At 39.0% G+C, this 25,176-nt stretch overlaps 1 long non-coding RNA gene and 1 pseudogene across 2 annotated transcripts in view; one reads left to right on the top strand and one right to left on the bottom strand.

Annotated features, from left to right (window-relative positions):
- The first annotated feature begins 435 nt into the window (after positions 1-435).
- The window catches only part of LOC309510133 (NLR family CARD domain-containing protein 3-like), a 30,212-nt pseudogene continuing 5,471 nt past the window's right edge, over positions 436-25,176 (top strand). Inside the window, exons 1-3 of the transcript in view lie at positions 436-448; positions 1,483-3,271; positions 15,708-15,878. The product of the transcript in view is annotated as an NLR family CARD domain-containing protein 3-like (transcript). The remainder of the gene's footprint in view (positions 449-1,482; positions 3,272-15,707; positions 15,879-25,176) is intronic.
- Positions 11,767-14,142, bottom strand: LOC309510122. The gene is made up of 4 exons (XR_014210216.1): positions 13,431-14,142; positions 13,175-13,286; positions 12,790-12,868; positions 11,767-12,265 (listed from the first exon to the last, which is right to left on the bottom strand). It is a non-coding gene; the product is annotated as an uncharacterized lncRNA (long non-coding RNA).

Consider the following 25,176-nt stretch of genomic DNA (forward strand, 5'->3'; position numbering starts at 1 on the left):
ATTTCTCTTTATATTTTGCTACTTTTATTCTCACCATTAAAATAGCTCTGATGATGTTAAATTATAAGCAATCAATCAATAATATATTATTTTAATATAATATTTACCATATATAAAAAGCTTTCTCAAGCTAACACAAAGTTTATCTTGACAAACTTTTTTTTTTAATAGTTTTTGTTTTTAGTATTTTTACAGTTGTGGCCTTGAGCAGTTGATTTAATAATAAGTGCATTTACTTATTATCTGTTTTCAGAGGGTGACAGTGAATTATTAAGGTAATATAAAACAAATCCACCAATATCAGAGTGTCTGATTATTGATTCTCTTCATGATGTTTAAGGTCAATCCCACCACAAAGATCAGCAGTAACAAAACCCGTCTGTAAGAAGAATGACCAGCCTATGAATCAACTACAGGACTTTAATGAAAGCAGGTATGCTAGTGTCAGGTAAAGTAAACAAACAGTTAAACAAATACAACATTTTACATTTATAACATTTAACATTTATATTTAACTTATGTAATACCATGTTATTTTAATTTTACAGCCATGAAGTCCTCAACACATTTATTTTTTTGAACAAAGTCTTTTTATTGATTTTAAGTTTTACATTTAGATTAACACAGCGACAACAAAAAGCCCCCCTTCCCCCACCCCATACTGGATCCATAAAAGATAGATATAAAAATAATAACAAATAAATAAATAAATAAAATAGAAATGTGAACAGTAGTCAGACCTCTATGCAACCTCATATACTTCTTAACACAGGTTTGTGTAGATATTTATACAAAATTGTCAATTGGCACACTTTCAAAAAAAAGACAAAAATGGCATCCACATATTGTAAAACTTCTCAACAGACCCTTTTACACTATATCTAATCTTTTCCAAATGAATATGACACATGACCTCCTTAATCCAGTGTCCATATGTTGGAGGGCAAGGATCCTTCCACCTACACAAAATAAGTCTTCTAGCTAGCAAGGAACAAAAAGCGATCATGTTCACCTGGCACCCGCTCAAAGAAGCATCCACCTTGATCACCCCAAATAGTGCAGTCAAAGGGCACGGGTGCACAGTCTTTCCACATATTTTGGAAAATGTATCAAAAATAGATAGCCAGTATCCGTGAAGCTTCAAACAAGTCCAAAACATGTGTAGAAGTGTAGCCGGGGTTTGTTTGCACCGATCGCATGCAGGGTCCAGGTCCAACTTGATCTTGGACAATTTGTCTTTGGACCAATGCAGACGGTGTACCACTTTAAACTGGATAACAGCATGCCTCAAACACACTGAAGACGAATGAATATTCTGTACTACCTTTTGCCAGACCGCGTCCGATATGTCTTCATCCAAGTCAGTTTCCCACTTGTGTTTCAGAATGTCCAGATTGGTCTCATGGTATGAACTGAGCAATGTATAAATCTTGCTCAGGACCTGTTTTCTGTCTGTCTTACAGTCAAATATCTTATCCACAGTCCTCAACACATTTAGATCAAATCTGATGAAGAAGTTTAAGTGTCTGAATGAGGGAACAGCAAAGCAGGGAAACCCAACACTCCTGAATGAGATCTACACAGAGCTCTACATCACAGAGGGTGACAGTGGAGAGATCTGTAATGAACATGAGGTGAGACAGATTGAGACACAATCCAGGAGAGCAGCAACAGAGGACAAACCCATCAAATGCAATGACATCTTTAAACCTTTACCTGGACAAAACAAACCCATCACAACTGTGCTGACAAAGGGAGTCGCTGGCATTGGAAAAACAGTCTCTGTGCAGAAGTTCATCCTAGACTGGGCTGAAGGCAAAGTGAATCAGGACGTCCAGCTCATATTTCCACTACCTTTTCGAGAGATCAATCTGATGAAGGGCAAAACGTTCAGTCTTTCAGATCTTCTTCATGTGTTTTTCCCTGAAACAAAAGAAATGGAAATATCTAGTGACAAATATAAAGTGTTGTTCATCTTTGATGGTCTGGATGAGTGTCGTCTTCCCTTACATTTTCAAAGGAATGAGACTCTACGAGATGTAAACAAAAAGAAATCAGTGGACGTACTGCTGACGAACCTCATTGCGGGGAATCTGCTTCCCTCTGCTCTGATCTGGATCACCTCTAGACCAGCAGCAGCCGATCTCGTCCCCTCTGAGTGTGTCCATCGAGTGACAGAGGTACGAGGCTTCAATGAGCCACAGAAGGAGGAATACTTCAGGAAGAGAATCAGTGATCAGAGTCTGGCCAATACTATCATCTCACACCTGAAGTCATCAAGGAGCCTCTACATCATGTGCCACATCCCAGTGTTCTGCTGGATCTCAGCCACTGTTCTAGAGAAGATGTTGAGTGAAGCAGAGAGTGGAGAGATTCCCAAGACTCTCACTCAAATGTACACACACTTCCTGATCCTTCAGTCCAACATCAAACATGAGAAGGACTATAAGAAGAACCTGACAGATGAAGACATGATCCTCAAACTGGGGAAAGTGGCTTTTCAGCAGCTTGTGAAAGGCAATGTGATCTTCTATAAGAAAGACCTGAGAGAGTGTGGCATTGATGTGACAGAAGCATCAGTGTACTCAGGATTGTGCACTCAGATCTTCAGAGAGGAGTCAGGCCTGTATCAGGCGAAAGTCTTCTGCTTTGTTCATCTGAGTGTTCAGGAACATCTAGCAGCTTTATATGTGCACCTCTGCTTCACAAACAACAACAGAAATGTATTTGACCCAGTCTCTAAACCAGGTTTGTTGTCTATGTTTAAGAACTGGTCTAAACTCGATTTACCAGAATATGTTTCATTTTCTGAGCTCCATGAGAGAGCCGTGAATGAGGCTCTACAGAGTAAAAATGGGCATCTGGACCTTTTCCTGCGCTTCCTTCTGGGTTTGTCAGTGGAGTCTCATCAGATTCTCCTTCAGGGACTAATGACACTGAGAAGAAGGAGTTCTGACAGCAATGAGAAAACAGTTGAGTACATCAAGGAGAAGATCAGGACCATTGACTCTCCAGAGAAATCCATCAATCTGTTCCACTGTCTGAATGAACTGGGTGACCAGTCACTAGTGGAGGAAATACAACAGTATCTGAAATCTGGAACAATAAGTGAAGCCAGACTCTCTTCATCTCAGTGGTCAGCTGTAGGTTTTGTGTTGTTGACATCAGAGAAGAGTCTGGAGAAGTTTGATATTAATACATTTGTTGGAGAAAACAATAAAGCTGAAAAACTGAAGGTTCTTTAGAAGCTGCTGCCCGTGATTAAAGTTCAGTAAGTATCAGTGAAAACTATCACTTTACTGTTAAAACAAAAGAAAGTCAAAAGCTAATAAATCTAAGAAACATACGAACATTTATTGTATCAGTAATAGGAGCAATATGGCAGCATACTTGTTTTTATTGTTTTTCTGATTATTTTTTTTTATTTGAATTTATCTATTTTATTGATGTAAACAACATCAACTGGATAGAGCCAAAGACTGGACTAAAAAGGCATATAAAGCATGTATAATATGACATAAGTAAGCACACAATATTATATATATATATATATATATATATATATATATATAAAAAAAAAAGGATATCATGGTTGAGATATCAGTTGATGGTTGTAAAATTCATGTCATGGGAATAATTTCAGGGGAATAATTTGTCTTAATTATATGCTAGACAAAGAGAGTGATTTATCACTGATCCAGTAATATAAAGTCCTGGCAACAACAGACAAAAAATTAAATATTCATATAGCATGTTTATTGGTTATTCACATGCAAGGGAGGCCAAGAATTCTAGCCCAAGAATGCGGTCTTACATTTAGAGCAAAGCGTGGAGTTAGTTGGTTTAATTTTATGTTGTATGTGTCGTGTCTGTTCAGAATCTTGTTCTTTTGCACACTGAGAGTTTGTTATCCTGAGTCCACACCATGTCCCATTTGTCTTTTATTCACACTTAACTCTCTCCAATTGTAATCTGTGACACCATTACCTCAAGGTTCCTGAGTAATTTTGAGACAATGCCATCCATTGGTGACCAAGTGCAGTGTTTTCTTTACTCCATCTACAAATTGTCTATTTTTTCTCAATTTTCTATTGCTTTTTGTTTTCAGTTCATAGTGTTTACCAAGTATGATTTTCATCTCTCTACAGTTTGAGTGATTGTGGAGTCACAGAGAAAGATTCTGCTGCTCTGACTTCAGTTCTGATATCAAACCCCTCACAACTGAGAGAACTGGATCCGGATAATAGAAAACTGCGAGATCCGGGTGTGAAGCTTCTCTCTGGAAAAACTCTGGTAAGATCATCTACGGTATATCATAGTCAGACATGTTATTGTCTTCTGTAAGACTAAATCAGGGTTCCACAAATCTGGCACTGGAGGGCCGCTGCCTTACTGAGTTTAGCTCAAACCCTGATAAAACTCTCCTTCCTGTAACTCTGAAGACATGGATTAGCTTGTTCAGGCCTCTTTAATCAGGGTTGGAGAAACTCTGCAGGACAGCGGCACTTCAAAACCGGATTTGAGGAACCCTGGACTAAATGCTCTGATGTAAATTTTAGGGCTACACTGCAGAAAATAAATTTCTTTCTTAGTATCTTTGTTTTCTTTTCTTTTTTATATTCTTAATTGAAGATACATTTACTTGAGAAGCAAAATAACTTAAGCAATTTTTCAGTATAAAAGACTTAACATTTTATGTATCTTGATTTAAGAATTTGTAGATATTAGATATTTAGACTATGTCTGGATTGGATTCAGAACGATGATCAAAACACAGATGGAGTAGATCAAGTTCAACAACACCCCCAAAGCTTCACAGTCCTATACCTCGTCCTGCGTCGACATTTCATTAAGTAACATTAGGCAGTTTTGATTTTACATTTGCGTCTGCTTACATACGTGACCCGTTCTGGCAAAATGAGTCGCAATGAGCAATTGTTCATGACTGAGCTACACCTGTTTGACTTTAATAGTCAAAGTCAATTTTGAGAAAAATCGAGTTAAAGTTTTCTGAAGGTTCCAAAACAAAATCATCTACCAACCATACCTTAAAATCTCGGGTAATAACACCAAATTTGGCACACACCACCGAGTCAAAACCAAATATTTATAGGAACAATATATATTCAACTTTTTTCCCCATGGTACCACAATTGTTTGATTAAAATTTATGAAAAAGACAGCCTATATATTCAGACCTACTGTACTGCACGGATCTAATATAATGTTACACCTCAGATGTTTTTCCCCAACAGTTACCAAACGTTCACTTAAGACATAGCAGATTATGTTTGCTTGAATACTCGCCAAGACAGATATTTTGAAACACTGTAATTCTGTGTAGGTATAAGAGTATATCGGGATCACGCGCTGTCTGAGGCGTCTTTGAGGCACGCTTCGGATGTGTCAGTCAATGTGAGTAAAATCATTTTGTTTAAATCAGTATGAGTTTGAAAATCACATTTCATTGGTTCAGACTCATGCCATCGAGAATTCGCTATTAATATTCACAAAGTTGGATTGCTACGTTTTAAAACAATACCAAACTTGTGCTGAGGGAAAGCACAGTCGTCGAGAAGCGAGCAGAGAAAACTGAATTTTTCATGGACAAAGGAAAACATACAAATAAAGATACTTTTTAAAATGTTTAATTGGTATTTTGACCCTTGGGATCACTAGATGAGGGCTTAATGAACTCATTTTTGTGAAAACCTCAAATTCGACCATTTTGCCTGTAGCTCAGAATTAGCCTGTACGCATTCTGACTCATTTTGCCAGCACGGGTCACATATGATATTGCATGTTTCTGCTTCTTCTTCGCCTGTGTTTTTATCAGGAGATTTAATACTTTTTCAAAAGTGAAAGATCTCAAACTAAACCGCCTTCAGTGATACATGTGTTAAATAGTTGTTGTTAAGTGTTAGCTTATTATATTTATGTTGAAATTTTATGGATTTAATTTTTACATTTTACATAATCTGCCTGTAAATGTTTGTATCTCCCAGGATACGTTTCCCCTTTGGGAGTTTAAATTAATTGGAAAATGCGTGGGAAAATTGTTTGGCAATGCGTGTTACAACATTTTAATAACAATTTTAAAACATGTATTCTCTCATAACTTTAAACATTCTTTGTAAAATTCGGTCGAACAATGCCTGTTTATGAATATATTAGCCTACTGTATCATATTTAATATGCAAATTTCTAGGGCCTATGAATGATCAATATGACCAAAACTTTGCTGAGAAACATCGTGTACACAGTCTTCTTCATGCCTTCTGTCCTCTGATTGATAGTTTATACTTAAAAAACAAAAACAAAATTCAAGTAAAGTCCTTTTGCTCAGAAAGTTTTTATTTTTATAAATGTAAATGTAAGAAACATTTATTAGACTGAAGCAACTGGGGTTTATTGATTATTAATACACCATTTTTTTGATCCATGATCCATAAAAGCCGTGTGTGCGTGTGTGTGTGTGTGCGTGTGTGTGCGTGTGTGTGCGTGTGTGTGCGTGTGTGTGCGTGTGTGTGCGTGTGTGTGCGTGTGTGTGCGTGTGTGTGCGTGTGTGTGTGTGCGTGTGTGTGCGCGTGTGTGCGCGTGTGTGCGCGTGTGTGCGCGTGTGTGCGCGTGTGTGCGCGTGCGTGTGCGTGCGTGTGCGTGCGTGTGTGTGCGTGTGTGTGTGTAATGTGATACTCAACAAAAAACAGATGCTAACTTGTATATGCATGCATGTGTGTTTTTTTGTTGAGTATCATATTTATACATCGCTTTTATGGCTCATACTGTCAGAAACACAGGGTTAGGACTAGTGTGAAAACTTCAACACAGTCAAAAGGTGAACCCAAATGCAGAAAACCAGATGACAGTTCTGGGAAATATCTTCAAATCTTTTATTTGATGAAAAGGAATGTCCAAACTTTCCTAGGATAAAGCCAAAAAGTAAACTCCAAAAAACTTCCACAAATAGTTTGATAACCGTTCCAAAAAGTAAATCCAAAAAGTCCACAAAGTAAATCCAGAAGGAATTTGAAAAAAAGTTCACACAAAGATCTGTGAGTACTCCAAAATTTCAAAGAGCAAAAGTCAATTAAACAAAACAAAGGAACCATACCAGGTACACAAATTAGATTTAGATAACTCCAAAAGAGGCACAGCAAGAGAATGACCTAGACTTGGTCATAGCACTGGAAACACTGAGAAAAGTACTCAGGAGAAGGGTGACTTAAATACACAAACAGGGAACAAGGCACAGGAGACATAATGACAGAGACTGAAAACCAACAAGAGACACAATGAACATATATAATCTATGTGGCCAAACATAAGTCTAAAACCTTGACACCGGTGTTGTGCCTGAACGCGTTCATTGAACGATAGATAGTTCATGAACTCGTTCATATTTTGGGCGAACGTGAACTGAACGTACTCTGTTACTGCCTGATGAACGTTACTGTGAACTCGTTCATTCTGGTGTCTGTGAACGGCACGCTCTCTCAGTTTAACTTCGTTCAAAAGGGTGCAAGATTTCTATAGAAATGTATTTGTCCCGTTCGGAACCTCCGTTGTCCCGTTTATTGACGCTGATCTAACCACTGATGTATGACTGAATCTGATACAACAGCAACACTTGATCATAGCTGTCAACATTGAACATTGAAAATAAGGGAGATTTCCCAGAATCCATCCCCAAAATAAGGGATTTTTTTTACACGATTCTTACCCACAAACTTTAAAAAAAAGCACTGATCATTAACAGTCTAAAGAGTTTATAACTACACAATATATATAAAAAAATGGCAGACCAATGGATATGTTTTGTTTTACTTTTCAAAAAAGTGCTTTATTTATGAACAAAGTAAACATTACTTACACATTTTCATTTGCTACAACGTATTTTTAGCTTAATGTTGAGAGACAGAGTGAGAAAGAAACAGAGAGAAAGAGACAGACAGGCAGAAAGAATGTGTAAGAGGCAGTTGAACAAATGGATAGAGACAGTGAAGACAACTGTACACTGTCTTTCTCTTTCACACACACACACAAACTGTCTTTCTCTCTCTCGCACACACACAGAGTCTTTCTCACACACACACTGTCTCTTTCTCTCTCTCACACACACACACACACACACACACACACACACAGAGTTGATATTTTTATGAGAGGTCGTAACACAACGTATTATTCAATGCATTACTTCTATATAGATTATATAAGTTGCTCAAGCAGAACCATGTAGCTACTTATATTAAAATTGCATACATTTTAAATTAAAACTTAATTTACCAAAACAGCAGATTTCATACCTTTTCTAAATCGTTATACATAAAGTCTTGCATGTCACAACTAACTTGTTTTTCCACATCCACGAATGAGACGAGTGTCGTTATGTTACCTTGTTGAAGTAAATTGTAGTTTTCCTTGCTTTACCTCGTCTTAAAATAAAAAGATGACTGTGAAAAATGGTACTATTTAATTACATGCATGAATGGTAAGATTACTAGCCTACATTTTATTTAATTAAACGCATTTATGGTGAAACTATTACATTTTAATGTCAATCTGTGTGCATTTTAAACACGAACCATGCGTTGTCACTTTACAGCACAGCAAAAAATAGACTCGGTATGGAAACGATCTCTGCACTGCTGTATACGCACCACAACTGGAACGGATCGACGGACTGCATCCGTGTGCAGTGTGAAAGCTCTAACTGTTACTGTAACATGGGTGCGGGAAAAAATACGCATCGCACACGCACTGCAAACGGAGTATGTGTGAAACGGGCGTCAGAGGAAGACCGCGAGTGCTTAGGGTTCCATTTGGGACAGGGCGACAGATAGTTGCGTGTTCTGAGTTAACACAATCAGAGCGTAAAAATACCGGATATTTTACGGGAAAATACTAAAACGGGAAGAGAGCGGGAAAAGAGCTAAAATACGTGAGAAACCCGGAAAAAACGGGAGGGTTGACAGCTATGACTTGATCACGACACCGGTCATCATCCAATCACAGTCCACACTCACGCGCATCAGACCCAGAGATCAGACCATACGAATAACAAACTCTAAATTGAGAATTAATTATTATTTTGGGACAAATCATTGTTTGATTTGCACACAGAATCCTCCGCTGTCTGGTCGCTTCGATCCGGACTCGCGCTAACGGCAAATCCCTTTCACTGTCCGACTGGGTTTTGATTTCGGCAAATCAGTTTTAACGAATTCAAACAACGTGATTATTGTGAGTCCAACATACATCCAGCCACGCAAGAAAGCATCAAATCATCCTGAGGGAATAATATACTGATGTGATTTGCTGACCAAGAAACATTTATACATTAATTATTATTAATGTAAAAAAAAGAAAGAAAAAAAAAATCAGGATTCTTTGATGAATAAAAGGTTCAAAGTAAATTTATCCGAAATAAAAAAAACGTAACATTATAAATGTACTTGCTGAATAAAAGTAGGCTATTCATTTCTTTAAAAGTAGTGTATAATTACAAAAGCTTTCTATTTCAGATAAATGCTATTATTTTGAAATATGGTTTGTGTGTAATATGACTTTAATCAAAACAAATGTGTTGTCTGAAAACCTTTTAAACGCATACGAACCTGAAATGACATATAGGCCTACTGTGTTATGTTGGCCTAGCCTATAGCCTACAAATATTTTGAGTGTCCCTCATTTTCCTGTAAAGAACCATGCACGATTGTCCCGCATTTGTTTAGTTGGAAACCCTACCCTCAATGCTATGTAAACCCTGGTTGGATAAGGATTTTAAAATTGGATATGAAGATGAAATCTGACGCATAGTTTCAGTGTTAAAACTGATAAGATAATTGCTGTCTGTGGTTTTATATGGGCTGTGGCAATAATTTTAAAAAATAATAGTTTGCAGCAACATATGGAAAAAAAGAACTGATTTTTTGGAACTGTGAACTTTAGAACTGTGAACTTTAGTAGAACTTTAGTTTAGTTTGAACTATGAACTGAACTAGTTCATTTAAAAATTTGTTAACTGAACTTTGAACTAGTTCATGTAGAAAGTGAACTTTCCCAACACTGCCTGACACATATATGCAATTCAATGCAAATCAATAATAATTAAGAGATGGAAAATGTTCCCCAAAAGCCTGTTGTGTCATATTTGACATTTATATTAACATGAAAAAATGTCAAAAGAATTACATTTTTAACATTAACAAATGGTGAATAATCAATAAACCCAGTTGCTTCAGTCCAGTAAATGTTTCTTACATTAATTTATAAAAATCATGAATCATTAATAAATCATTTCTCAGCAAAAGGCATGAAGGCATGAAGTAGATTGTGTGCAAGAGCAAAACAGAGAGGCAGAAGGTAGCATTAGGAAGACAGAAACAATCACTGCATATCCAGTAAAACCTCATGGTATGTTCACTGTCAGCAACAGTGTTGTCATAATTCTCAATTTAGGTTAGACCATATTGGTTTCACTTTATTTTAATGGTCCCTTGAACACATTCTGTTGACTATAAGTACAGTTGCACATGTCTACTAACTCCCATTGGAGTGTTAATAGATTTCCCAGCCGGCATTTCAACGTTGATTCACCGTTGAAACAACGTCAGGTACCATGGTTGAATCAACGGTGAATTACCTTTCGATTTTGCAAAACGGATCAACGTTGATATTATGACGTCGTTTCACCGCGGAAGAAACAACGTTGATTCACCGTTGAAATCGCGACGTCATTTCACTCTTACCTTTCGGGTTATGGTCTTCTGTCGACGTTGAATCAACGTTGAATTACCTTTCGATTTTGCAAATTGAATCAACGTTGATATCGTGACGTTGTTTCACCGTCTTACCTTTCATCATGGGATAATACAATAGGGATGCACCGAAATGAAAATTCTTGGCCGAAACCGAAAACCGAAAAAGAGGAAACTAAGGCCGAAAACCGAAACACCGAAATAAATTATGCCAATTATTAGTACCATTGCATTTATGGCTATGACTGTGTACTAACTTTACTATAATCAAGGCATTGCATAAATTAATATTAAAGTTTCAAAGAATAAATCAATTAAAATTTTATGCAAATATTTATTTAGCACATTGCAAAGTATAAAATTAAATGTTTAACTTGACCCCACTCATGTGTACATTAAATAATAATGTAAAAGCCTACTGGCCTGCAGAAAGGTTTACAAATGAAATGTTCTCTCATAAAAACAAAGTGCATTTAGGTCAATACTGCCATAGCCCATAATAATATCTGCAGCTATATGCTCATGGACGTGAGTTGCAAAAACCATAAACAGCTAAGGTAAACACACACACCTCTGATAAATGACGGCTGCTCTGCACACACACGCAAGGTCTCTCGCTCCCTCTCTCTGCCGCGCGCGCGCTACGTATGCGCGCTCATGCTCGCTCGCGATTCCGGGAGATTTAAACTAATTTGCGGGCATCAGGGAGCCGCTATCAATACGCGGGAGACTCCCGGAACTTCCGGAAGACTTGGGACGTCTGTGTTTTAAAAATCGCTGTCCGTGGGTCACTCTCAGATATATTGAAATACGTCCACACCGCAGATATGTTGCTTCAGACAAGCACGTGCAGGTCGCGGTATCTGCTGTTTGCGCCATCACAACATTTCGGCCGTATTGTTTCGGTGATAAAAGTCTTTCGGCCGAAAACCGAAAATACACTTTTGGGCCATTTTCGGCCGAAAATTTTCGGTGGCCGAATATTCGGTGCATCCCTAATTGTACATTCAATTACAAACTAGTTTGCAGTTGGAACATGAGTCATGACAATGCTGACTGAATTTGTGATTAACTGTCCATACTGTACACTAAAAATTGTTAACTGTCAAATGACTGGTAGCAATGGCTTAATTAAACACATTAAATAATGAGTTAACACATGCTCAAGATTGTAAAACAAGTTTTATTCTGAAAAAACAAGTCTAAAAATACTTTCTAAAACAGATGAAAAACATCTCAAACTTTAAATTGCAGCGTTTTCGAAGTAATGTTAAAAACCTGTAGAAGTAAACATCTAAATGGAATATTTAAAGACAGTTTTTGTTCAATTACAGTAACCCTTAAATTAAACATTTAATGTTTAAAATGTACAGTAAAAAAAAAAAGTTTTTAAATTCTCAATAAAATGTGACAGCCTTGTGCAGTGCTCCGACAGAGTCCCAGCTCGAGGTCCATTCCGATGCCATCACTTCCTCTTCACTTCTTGCCCGCTGTATGCTACTATCCTATAAATAAAAGCAAAAACACTGAAAACAAAATAAATCATGTACAAGATTTTCACTTTACAGTTCAATTTGTCGGGTAGAAAACAAAGTATACAACACTATCCATTCTAAAACACATATTTGATGTATTCAGATGTACATTTACACAAGAAATTCTTCAGAGCCCCAAGGTGGAATTGTAAAAAATTTAATATTTCTTCAATGTGTCAGTTACGGTTACTATAATCATAAGGTCATGATTTCATCCTTAAAACAGATGAAGAAATCAACAAATTGTGGTGTTGAGCTGAGAGGGTTGAGGTCTGTTGTTCTTTATATCTTTCAATGCAGGTTTATATTGTTTCAACAATTATATATTTCTGTATATTTCTGATAATATTTGTGGAGAAACATTACACTGTTTTAATTCAGAATCCTAACCATACATTGTACTAATTAAAAGTAATTTATTAAATCAAGTAAAAAAATAAATAAAAAAATTTAAAAAAATAAAAAAATAACACAAAAGGCCAATGAATCCGTACCAGAAGTGATAGTGCAATGTAGCAGTTAAAGAATAATCCTCCAACAAATTGCCAGTAATCAGCTGGATCCTTGGCGAATCTGAAGGGGGAAAGAAATTATTCAATGAAAAGTCCTTAAAAAGCAGTATTTTTTTTTTTTTTTTTACCATTCCTTTAAACAATCTTAAAATTGATTTAAATTGTAAAAACGTTTGCCATTATAACATTCACACAACATGAACGGAGTAATGTCATCTTTGAGACTGTTAGTATTACATGATTAAAAATGTAAACATACACTTAAAGCATGGCAATCCCATCAGAAATGTGTACAGTATCATAGCAAGGGAAGCACACACACAAAAAAGCCAAATGGTACCAAAATCAAATCATCAAATAATTTTACCTGCAGCCGAATTTATCCTATTATGACACGTCTGAGGGTCTTTCCCTTAATGGTTTACAGTGATTAAAGAAAGGACTGATGAAGGTGACATGAATCCACTTTCAGTGCGCCACTTCAGCAGAATAAAGACAAAAGGACAAAAAGTTACTCAGACTTTCTATCAGTAACGTTAAATGTCTTACTTTAAAGATGAAAATCATACTTAATACTATTAATCCCAGTGTAGGTTTTCGAACAGTGGGTAAAATTGACTTACTGTAGTTGGTGAATGGGTCTTTCTGTTGGGTGTTCTCCCCCGATAAAAATCTTATTCCAATGCTTGATCTAAAAAAAATTTAAACAAAAATCTTTTCAATATCGTTATCAGTGTTTGAAGAGGTTATGTAAACTTCTAACGAATAAATGACGGTTTTATCACTTTACTCATTCCCACGCTGTTTTACCTCTCATGCGTTTTTAAACTAACGTTAGCTGACAACATTAAACACATAACATTACAACAAAACACAGCAATGTCAGATGGTACTAACTTACATTGAAATACATGCTAATATCGCTACGCTAATGGTGAAGCAATACAAAAACACACACAGAGATACCTATGACCGTTACCCGTGTCCCTAAACGTTAGACTGTTAAGGACTGAAAAATGTTTTCTTACCTGATATCGCCAGTATTTTTACAGACCACGTACGACCCCTTCCTCTGTTCACATTCCAGCTTTTGTTCTTCGTTGACATATCAACTCAAATTCGCTCAAAATGTAAGAATTCAACAGGCAGATATAAAATAATCCAGGTCTGACCGAGTAATCAACGCAAGCAGTAGCTGCGCAGCTCACCGTCACCGACCGAGAGTAACGGACGTATTTTCAAACTTAAAATAAGCGCGCAGAGCTGCGCACACTCTCATTGGACAGTTTCCTGGAAGACAGACAGATTAACCAATCATGCTCAAAGTAAAACGGCGAAACAACCAATAACAATAGTTTGCGCGCACAACGCACCGACCTTGGTAACTGGGCGCAAATGGAGGCCAGGAAAGGCAGTCCAGGAGGCAACAGCAGCCCTCAGACATGCTGACATTGTGGGTCATGTTCAGCAAGGGAGAGGAGGCCTTGGGCTAACTAGCCGTGCTGTTTGGAGTAAGGCCACTGCACCAGAGCGGCGGAAGATGGTAGTGCAGGAAGTACGCCATCAGGAGGAGGCTGCAAGGTGGGCCAAGGCAGTCTCTCTTGCCAAACAGGGACAGTGGACTCGATGGGACAGTGTGGAGAAGAGGAAGATCAGCTGGAAGGATCTGTGGGCCATGGAAGCGAGGCGGTTGAGCTTTTCCATCAGAGCAACATATGATGTCCTTCCAACACCAGTTAATCTTCACCAATGGTATGGTCAAGATCCGGACTGTGCCCTCTGTTCCATGCCAGCTAACCTCAGGCACATTCTCACAGGGTGTAAAACAAGCCTCACCCAAGGACGCTACACTTGGCGTCACAACCAAGTTCTAAAAAACCTTGCGTCCGCCCTGGAGGACAAGCGAGCTGCCACCAACTCCCTGCCACCCCCAGCAGCATCACACCCCTTACGGACGACTTTTGTCCGCGAAGGGGCAAAACCACCGAAGAGTAGCTCTACACCATCAGAGCGAGACCAGCTGCGCTTGGCCCGCGACTGGAAAATGCTAGCTGACATTGGTCGGCAACTTGTGTTTCCGCCGGAGATCGCAACCACCACCCTAAGACCTGACATGGTGCTCTGGTCCCGTTCGCTCAAGAAGGTCTTCATTATTGAGCTCACAGTACCCTGGGAGGACTCAGTCGATGAGGCTTATGAGCGAAAACATCTGCGCTATGCCGATCTAGCTGCCGAAGCACGGCATCATGGCTGGAACACAGAAGTCCGACCAGTGGAGGTGGGCTGCAGAGGTTTTGTGGCAACATCTACAACCAGACTGCTTAGAGACCTGGGAATTAAGGGCCAGAGCCAGCGTTCGGCAATCAGAGCTGTATCGGAGGCGGCAGAAGGCAGCAGTCAGTGGCTCTGGATGAAGAGGAAAGACCCTAGCTGGACCCCGAAGTGAGAGGGTCAGGAGGTATGCGGTCAACAATGCTTGACTCAGGGAGGAGGACGCCCCTGCCATGCATAGTCCCATGGGATGTTGGCTATCAACAACAAGGCAACTCCTATGACTAATTGGGAATGGGAATAGACTAGTAGGGTTAGGGTTAGAATAAGTTGGCATGTAGTTACAAAGTTACTTATAGTCAGTAGTTAACCTACCATACTCTTGTGTGCTTTCATCTTCACGATGAGTCTGTCACAGAGAAGAGGTGTAGTTGTGTTTGAGCTCATTTAGAACTGTTGGATTTATGAAGAACATGTGTTGAAAGCTTTTTGAATTTCTTTATTCTTTTTTTTATGACTGATAAATCTCCAATTGAAATTTAGACATATTTAATAGTCTGTGTAGAATTGTGGCTTGTACGTGTTGATCTGAACTGAGAGAGTGAAGAGTGTGTCATTGTTCTCTACAGGTTGAGTGATTGTGGAGTCACAGATGAAGGTTGTTCTGCTCTGGCTTCAGCTCTGAGATCAAACCCCTCACACCTGAGAGATCTGGATCTGTGGGGGAATAAACTAGGAGATTCAGTTCATCTGCTCTCTGCTGTACTGGAGGATCCTCACTGTAAACTGGACACACTGAGGTAAGATTGTCTCTCTGATTGTCACACATGTCTTTGTCCTCAGTAAGAATTTTAGGACTAAAATTAGCTTGTAAAATGTTCTGTAAACACTAAATCTCAGCACAGAAATCACAGGTGTACACAAATGTCTAATCTCATGATCTGGTATAGTGTTCATTTTTACATTCTTTTTAAAATATATCCTTTCAATTTAGTGAGTATTTCATTATATTCATTATGTTCAATAATTTTAATTTATTTATTTAATAATTTAATAACAATAATCTGATCCTATAGTTCCCCCGGCACTGCACAGTCCTTAATCGTTGAAGTTTCTGCTTTGAACGGCTCTTTCCGTGGCTACAAAAATAAATAAATTCAAAGTAGCTTTTCAAACACTACTAATGTACTAATATGAAAGATAATAAGCAAAAGAAATGTAATAACTTCATGCTGATCTTCATTATCATATATGCAGGGAAAACACCTGAACTTCTGCGGAGCAGTAATGAATAAAGTAACATGGTCAGCGCCGCGCTGGTGAGATTAGTTTGCTCCATTCGGTTTCGCTAGCAAACACGTCCTCCCTGCGATGTCGAGTCGGTCACACAGCTCGGTCCATTGAGCCGCACCGATGATGTCAGCACGGCACGAGCTCTGTAACACCGCTCCGTTTCGTCCCACTGTTGGTGTGTTTGGCTTCCCATACAACTCGTTACAACTAACAGACATTGCTTAAAAGAGTTTGTGAGACGCGCCAAATTAAACAGAAGTGCGGACACACAACTTCCTTTTCAAGGGAAATTAGCCATCATCAACTACCGAAATCTCTTCTTATTTCAGTAATGCGTATGAATGAATTTCACCAAGGTTGATCAATGTTTTTTGTTTCACTAGTGTTGAGGCTTTTCAATAATTGTTTCCTATACGGCCCTTCATACTGGTGGTTTCATATTTGTCTCCTCCAAAGTTTCAGACAAGAATGAACATTGATCTAGTTCATTTGTACAGTATGGTGCACTGGCAGAATAGTTTTGTATAATTAGTGTAGAAATATGTGAAATGCTTATAAATCATTAAATGTTTAAGTTTTATAGGCCCCATTATTACACATTTTTCAAGTGTCCAGACATATATTGTTATCCATTTAATATGAAGAGACAATTTTATTAGTCTTTTTCATTATAATATATATTATAACATTTCTAAAGACACTTATTTACTGTTGTGGTAATAAACACACATGTGTTAAACTGTAAGCATGAAGTTATAAGGCAACGCAAATAATAGAAATAAATGATAAACATGAAAATGGTCTTGATATAAAAGCTTCAGGTCAGGGGCATTCAGTCCGTATACTGTACGCTGTGAATGCTCTGCAGACCCAAGCCATTTAAGAGAATGAGTTTGTGGACTCGCAAATTAATATTAACACTATAAATATGACTATAAATTCCCTTGTCGGTTGAGGTGTAAAATAAAGCTTACATAATAAAAGTCCGTCATTTATTTATTTGCCATTCAACAATTTTTTTCCAAATAAGTGCCAGTGATAAAGTAAATAAATTTAATACATTATTAGTTAACTGTGTGATTTGTATATGTACATTTCTGAAATACATAACTTGCACACAGTCACCTCTGATAACAGATCACTCTAAATTGTAATGTAGATGTGCATTTTCTGTAAAACTGCTTTGAAACAATATGTATTGTGAAAAGTGCTATACAAATAAAATGTGAAATTAATGGAAAAGTTATGGAGGGTTTTGGGTTAGTGTATCCACAACGCTGGCGTTATTATGCATCATCATCATTGTTTTGCGTTCTATGGAAGCATATGGGTAGCAATATTCAATTTGAAATGTAATATGTAAAATGGCAATGCATTTCTGTATTTAAATTTACGTTTTCCATTACATTTGTGCAACGTTTGGTGCAAAATTAAAATTAAAATTCAATTATATTATTTACATTTGCCATTTCATACACTAGTTTTAATATGTAAATTGAATACATATTTTAACATATTTTAAGTTTGCAGTGGCTTCATAAATTAATGAAAAATATAAAAAAACAAAGTACACCGGATGCACATTTCTTTGTTCTTCATTTTCTAGAACTAGTTTAAGAATCTTGCTGTATTTATATGTAATTAATTAAGAGAAAGTACACCGCCATCTTATTCTGACGAAAGTGACTTGAACGCACTGCCGTCGTAAACACGACTTCCCAGGAGGACTTATAGATGATGACGTCACCGGGGGGGCCAACTTCACACAGTGATTGACAGGGTGGGAGGGGGCGGGGCCAACTTCACGCAGTGATTGACAGGGGGGGAGGGGGCGGGGCCAACTTCACACAAGGCTTGTTCGACTTCATGCAGGTCTGCGCAGACCGATCGGCGGCTGACTTGAAGCAGTGCATGCCGGTTAGAAATTTTGTCCGACTTGATAAAGTGCCGACGCCATGTGACTGTGACGTATGCCATCAAAGTACCGCGAGAGCGATTCGAGAGTAGCCGGAGAACTCAGCCAGCGCAGCTTCTCAAGAGCGGCTGCACGAGCTCTGATAACGACACAGCTGTTCCACGATTGGCCGGATTCACCGCATGACAACGATCACGTGTGTTTCGTGTTTATTCGAAAACCTTTAGTTCCTCTAAAGCTCACAAATCAGTTTTTTATAACAGTAAACACTCTTTTCATGTAGTTGCGATGTTATATTGTGTCATGTTTATCAAATTAAAACTGATTAAAAAACGTAGACTCCACTTCATTGATAGAAGTTTATGTTGAACTTTATTCTTGTTCAAACAGACGCTGTATGAAGCAGTACATAAAGTATAAAGTTTATTTCACTTCAGCTGTGGTAAAGTATGCAAACACCACGTGAGCGGTCACTACGGGAACCAGAAAGTGTCCGACTTCACGTGTCCATTTGCAGCTCCTCCCCGCCTGCACTCGACTACTCTCAAGAAGTCCTCTCTGCAGCCTGTAGCACGATGACGTAGCTGGATCAGATCCAACACGTACTGGACGCTGTTACGCGCATGCGCGGTGGTGTGTGTTGGTGACGTCATATATGCATGCGCACTAGAAGAGAGTTCATCAGTGATGATTTTTTTTTTTTTTTGCTTGTCCTGCAGACACTGAACAGCAAATTAAGAGGAACCTTATGTACAGATCACTGTGGAAAAATTTGCCATTAACGAAGGAACTCTTACCAGACAAAATATCTTAAACCATTTTTTTTCTTTCTTTTTTTTGGACATCTGACAAGATTTCTTTTCTTGATGCTGTTATTATTTTTGCATTTTCCCTTGAATGTGTACTGGTATGTTAAGTTGTTTACAGACCATATTTTATTGTAGCTTTAGGATTAACATTACAGAGACAATTACTTGACTAATTTTTGCTTCCACTCAACAGCAAATATGACCTGAATAAAATAAAATGGCTTAATTTTAAAATGTTCTGTATACACGTATAAAAAAAATATATAATACTTGCGGTGACCACATGCTATTAATCCATCAAATTTAGGTTTAAAATCATGTGATTTAAAATGTTGTAAAATGTACTATTTTGTAGAGAGAAACTAGGATAACTTAAGCATCACATTTATGTAAATAATTATTCATCAGTACTACTACTACACAGGTTAGAACGGTTAGATGGGGCGGGGCCAACTTCACTTCCGGCGCTGCACTGTGGCGACGAGTGCCTACAGCACGTCTGAAATGTTTGTTTGTTTTATGGGTTATATGTAAGCGTTTTTCATCACATAAACCTCGAACTACACGCTTTGAAAGTTTGGTTGTTAAGTCAGAAGCGAGCCAACAAAGTCAAGATGCGTTTTGTGACGCAGTTTTTGTCTATCGTCCTGGCGATTCACCTGTTGCTGTTAACAGTCCTTTCACTGAGTCGGGGAAGCTATGCATCGGCCGCCGCCACAACATATGGGATTTTACATTATACCCGGGATCAACTCTGGCAACTAAGGGATCTGCATAGCGGAAACTTTCCAGTCGATCTGCCAGATGAGTGTACACGGACATCCACATCACCGAGGAAAAGAGGCCGGCGAGGAGGCGTACGGCGTAGAGTTCGCGCACGGGGGAGCAAGCCACCTCTACCTACGGTCATCCTGGCTAACAACCGCTCCTTGGTGAAGCAACTTACGGAGCTACGGAACGCTGTGAGGAACCTCTCAGAGTATCGGGAAAGTTGTCTGTTGTGCTTCACGGAAACATGGCTTAAAGACACGACTGATAACTCAACACTCAGGATCACAGGGTTTAGCGACCCGATTAGACTGGACCGTGATGCACAGGTAACCGGCAAAAGAATGGGAGGGGGGGTGTGTGTTTATATAAATGAGCGATGGTGTAAAAACTACACAGTAAGAGACTCCCATTGCTCGGAGGATATTGAGCTATTGTCGCTGTCGGTAAGACCTTACTATCTACCTAGGGAATTTGGTCAGGTGTTTGTCACTGTGGTATATATTCATCCCCGCGCTAATACTAAGGTCGCGGCAAATAGGATATACGACACAATGGCTAAACTAGAAAACATGGCACCTGATGCACCGAAGTTTGTGCTCGGAGACTTTAAAGGGTTAAAATGAAAATTCTGTTAGTTATTACTCACCCTCATGTTGTTCCAACCGTGTAAGACCTTCGTTCATCTTCGGAACACAAATTAAGATATTTTTGATGAAATCTGAGAGCTGATAACTTCTCCGTAGGCTGCTAGGTGGCCCAAACTTGCTGGCCCAGAAAAGTTATTAAAGAGATCGTTAATATAGTCCACGTGACTACAGTGGCTCAATATATCAAGCGACGAGAATACTTTTTGTGCGCAAAAACAAACAAAAATAACGACTTTATTCCACTATTCATTTCCTTTTCTCTGGGCCTCGTAAGTGTTTTTGCGCAGCGCGTCTGTGTTACACGTCACCACGTAGGCTCACTATTGGCCGACGCTGGTCATGTGTGTGACGCGCAGCGCAAAAACACTACGCGAACCAACTAGTGGCCCAGAGAGAAGGAAATGAATAGTGGAATAAAGTCGTTATTTTTGTTTGTTTTTGCACACAAAAAGTATTCTCGTCGCTTGATATATTGAGCCACTGTAGTCACTTGGACTATATTAACGATCTCTTTAATAACTTTTCTGGGCCAGCAAGTTTGGGCCACCTAGCAGCCCACGGAGAAGTTATCAGCTCTCAGATTTCATCAAAAATATCTTAATTTGTGTTCCGAAGATGAACGAAGGTCTTACGCGGTTGGAGCAACATGAGGGTGAGTAATTACTGACAGAATTTTCATTTTTGGGTGAACTAACCCTTTAATGGATGCTCAATCAAAAGCGTATTGCCCAATTACTATCAATACGTCGAATGCCCGACAAGGAGGGATAAAACACTCGATCTATGCTTTGGGAATATTAAAGACGCTTATAAGGGCTATGCAAAACCACCCCTCGGAGACTCGGATCACAATGCAATCCAGCTTGTCCCGCAGTATAAACAAAAGCTCAAGACCAGCAAACCGGAGATAAAGACAGTTAAACAGTGGACTAATGAGTCTGTTGAACGCCTTCGAGGCTGTTTTGATTGTACTGTGTGGGACATTTTCGTGCACACTAGTAAGAATTTGGAAGAGTTGACTTTAGTGGTGACTGACTATATTCGGTTCTGTGTGGACTGTATAATCCCAGAAAAAACTTTTAGGGTATTTCCAAATGACAAACCCTGGGTAAATAAAGAATTAAAAGTTGCACTGCACAGGAAAAGGAGAGCTTTTGAGCAGGGAGACAGGCTTAAAATGAAAGCAATTCAGAAGGAGATTAGACAGATAACAAATGACTGTAAACAGAAATATAAACGGCAGATTGAGGTGAAAATGAGGGGGAATAACCTGAAACATGCATGGCAAGGGATGTATACAATGATAGGGAAGGAAGAGAAGAAAAGGCACATAGATGCAAATGGAGATGATCAAGCATTTGCAAATGAACTGAATGGTTTTTATGCACGGTTCGAAACATCAGACTTTCTCCTGGAGCGTGATGCCATTAGACAGCAGTTACAGTATGGTACTCCTCCAACTATTACAGCGGATGAGGTGCGTAGAGTTTTTAATAAAATTGATTCTAAAAAAGCACCAGGCCCAGATCAAATAAGTGGTAGGGTTTTGCAAATGTGTAGTGAACAACTTAGCCTCATTTTCTGCCAGCTTTTTCAAAAGTCATTAGATACACATTACATTCCTAAAGCCTGGAGGTCCTCGCTCATAGTACCAGTACCTAAGGTAGCAAGACCAGCTGATTTAAATGATTATCGTCTAGTCGCCCTAACATCAATCGTGGTGAAGAGCCTAGAGAGAATTGTTCTGAGACATATTCTAAATGATGTGCAATGTAATATCGACCCTTTACAGTTTGCCTATAGAAACAAGCGGAGCACAGATGATGCCCTTCTGTATATGCTCCATAATATCTATTGCCATCTGGATAAGCCCAAACGATATGTCCGGGTTCTCTTTATAGATTTTTCCTCCGCCTTCAACACCATCAGGCCCCACATTATGATGGAGAGGCTGGGGCAGTTAGGGGTAAATCCTAACATTATAAGGTGGGTTGAGTCCTTTCTGACGGAGAGAACACAGTGTGTTAGGGTAAATGAGGCTGTGTCCTCCCCGATTATGACCAATACAGGATCCCCACAGGGCAGTGTCATCTCACCAGTATTGTTCACTCTTTACACTAATGAGTGTAGAAGTAAAACACCTGAGCATCTTACAATAAAATTTGCAGATGATACAGCAATAGTGGGGTTAATACAGAATAGTGATGAGACCAACTACAGGGCCTGGGTGGATCAATTTGCAGATTGGTGTAGGTCCAGCTATCTTCATCTAAATATAAAGAAAACAAAGGAAATAATAATAGATTACAGAATTGGGAGCCAGCCCCATCAGTGTTTGGTTATAAATGAAGAGGATGTTGCGATTGTAGCCGAGTACAAGTACTTAGGGACAATAATAGATAATAAGTTGCAATGGAACAGTTATACTATAAAAAGGGGCTGCAGAGGCTGCATTTTATGCGGAGACTAAGACAATTTAGAGTGGATAGTGATATGATGTTACTTTTTTATCACTCATTTGTGGAGAGCATTCTACTTTTTTGTTGTGTTGCCTGGTATTTCTCTTTGTCAGTGACCAATAAAAACAGACTGAGCAAGATAGTTAACTTGGCTAGCAAGGTTGCAGGGAAAAAACTAGACAGTATGGCTATTACCTGTGAAAGAAGGGTGTTGAAGAAAGGTCAAGCAATTAATAGAGATATGTCACACCCCCTACACCAGGCATATGAGGTGTTGCCATCAGGGAGGAGGATTAGGTTACCCTCTTTCAAAACTAATCGAGCCAGTAAGTCATTCATTCCAACTACATTACACTTATGAATAAGAACTTACCTGCAGGACAGCACTTTAAATAGCATCATGCACTTTCTTTCCAGCTTGACTGTTACAGTATGCACAACTGCACTTTATTATCCTAGTTATGTGTAGTGGGGTTTGAGTCTTCTGTCCTGATGTTGTGTATGGGTGTGGGTGTGGTAGGGTGGGGGTGTTTGGGGAGAGGGAAATGTTGTTGTATATTTTGTTTGGAATTCTGTCTTGTCAACTGTCTTGTTGTCTTATGTATAAATGTATCAGACGTACTGTATGGCAGGGGTTCCCAACCTTTTTTTGTCTGAGACCCCCTTTTACCCAAGAAAATATTTTGGGGCCCCCCTTCACATTTAATGATATTATCGCTCTTGTAAGCTTGCAGCAAGGATGACAAAATATGTTGTTTTCAAATAAACGGTATGTTTACTATAAACCGATATGTTTATGCACAAATAATAGCCTATAATATTGAAAATACAATAACAAAAACATTAGTAGGCCCTTTGTAATTTAAAAATGTAAGCCTAGGAGTAGCCTATAAATTTGCCCTATTTTAAATGCAATAACAAAAATATCAGTATTCACACTTGTGTGTAGGTAAAAAAAGAATGAATATAGGCTATTACTAAATGACTTCTGTCTGGGGCCTCAATACTTGCATGTTATTTGTGAGGCTTTATCAATGTGAGGCTTTATTTTTGAGGCTTTTGGCGCTATAGCGAGTGATAATAAACTTGTGTTTATTAACAGAATAATGCGTCTTTCGGAAGAACATTGTAGCCGGAACTACTTCTCTCTCTGTGTGCGTCTATGACGAGTCACGCAGGTACTGGGCTACTCCGCAGCGGCAGCGATCCGAACCAGGGTAAAATAGTCCCTATGTAATCACTTATTATAGGTGTACCATAGTGATTCAGGATAAGACAAAAACACTGCAAAATGGATTCACGATGAACTCGCTCATTATATAAATTTTGAACAGAAAAAAAGTTAAGGACTTTTATTTAATGCAAATTGCTCAAAACTTTTCAAAATATGACGCGACCCCCCACAGAGCTCGGTGAGGCCCCCTTGTGGGCCGCGACCCCCCTGTTGGAAACCGATGCTGTATGGTGTAGAACAAATTTCCGAAAGGATAAATAAATCTCTCTCTCTTCACACAGTGATTGACAGGGAGGGAGGGGGCGGGGCCAACTTCACACAGTGATTGACAGGGAGGGAGGGGGAGGGGGCGGGGCCAACTTCACACAGTCATTGACAGGGAGGGAGGGGGCGGGGCCAACTTCACGCAGTGATTGACGGCGGAATGCATTTTCAATTTGCACATTGAATTTTGCTTCATTCATTGCGGGACATTTAATGAAAATGCAATCGCAAGTGTCTTAACTGTGGGTGTAAATGCAATTAAGAAAAATAACATTTGAATGATCATTTTGCTACATTATTTGTTTGAACATGTTAAACAGTGACTTTTTATCTCACAATTCTGGCTGTTTTTCCCCTCAGAATTGCAAGGTATAAACTCGGAATTCTGACTTTTTCTTGCAATTGCTATTTATGTCACGCAATTGTGAGTTTGGCCCTGTCACAAATGGCACCCTAAACACTCGCGGTCTTCCTCTGAGTCCGCACTTTCCTGACGTAACGCCGCTTTGACTGTCGTGAACAAGTCTGCTGTGGAGCTCGCTTCAGTGCGCATTTAGAGCACATATCGACCGCAGAGGGGCGCTCGTGAGTACCCTTCTGAAACCTAAAACTACTAAATGGGACACCCTATGGACTTAATGGGCACGCAGAAGCCATTGTAAGTCTACAAGACTGAAAGTGAGGTGTGCCATTTAGGACAGGGCCT

The sequence above is a fragment of the Leuciscus leuciscus genome (assembly GCF_965113295.1).
Source record: "Leuciscus leuciscus genome assembly, contig: SUPER_11_unloc_2, whole genome shotgun sequence".
In the NCBI taxonomy this organism is placed as follows: Eukaryota; Metazoa; Chordata; class Actinopteri; order Cypriniformes; family Leuciscidae; genus Leuciscus; species Leuciscus leuciscus.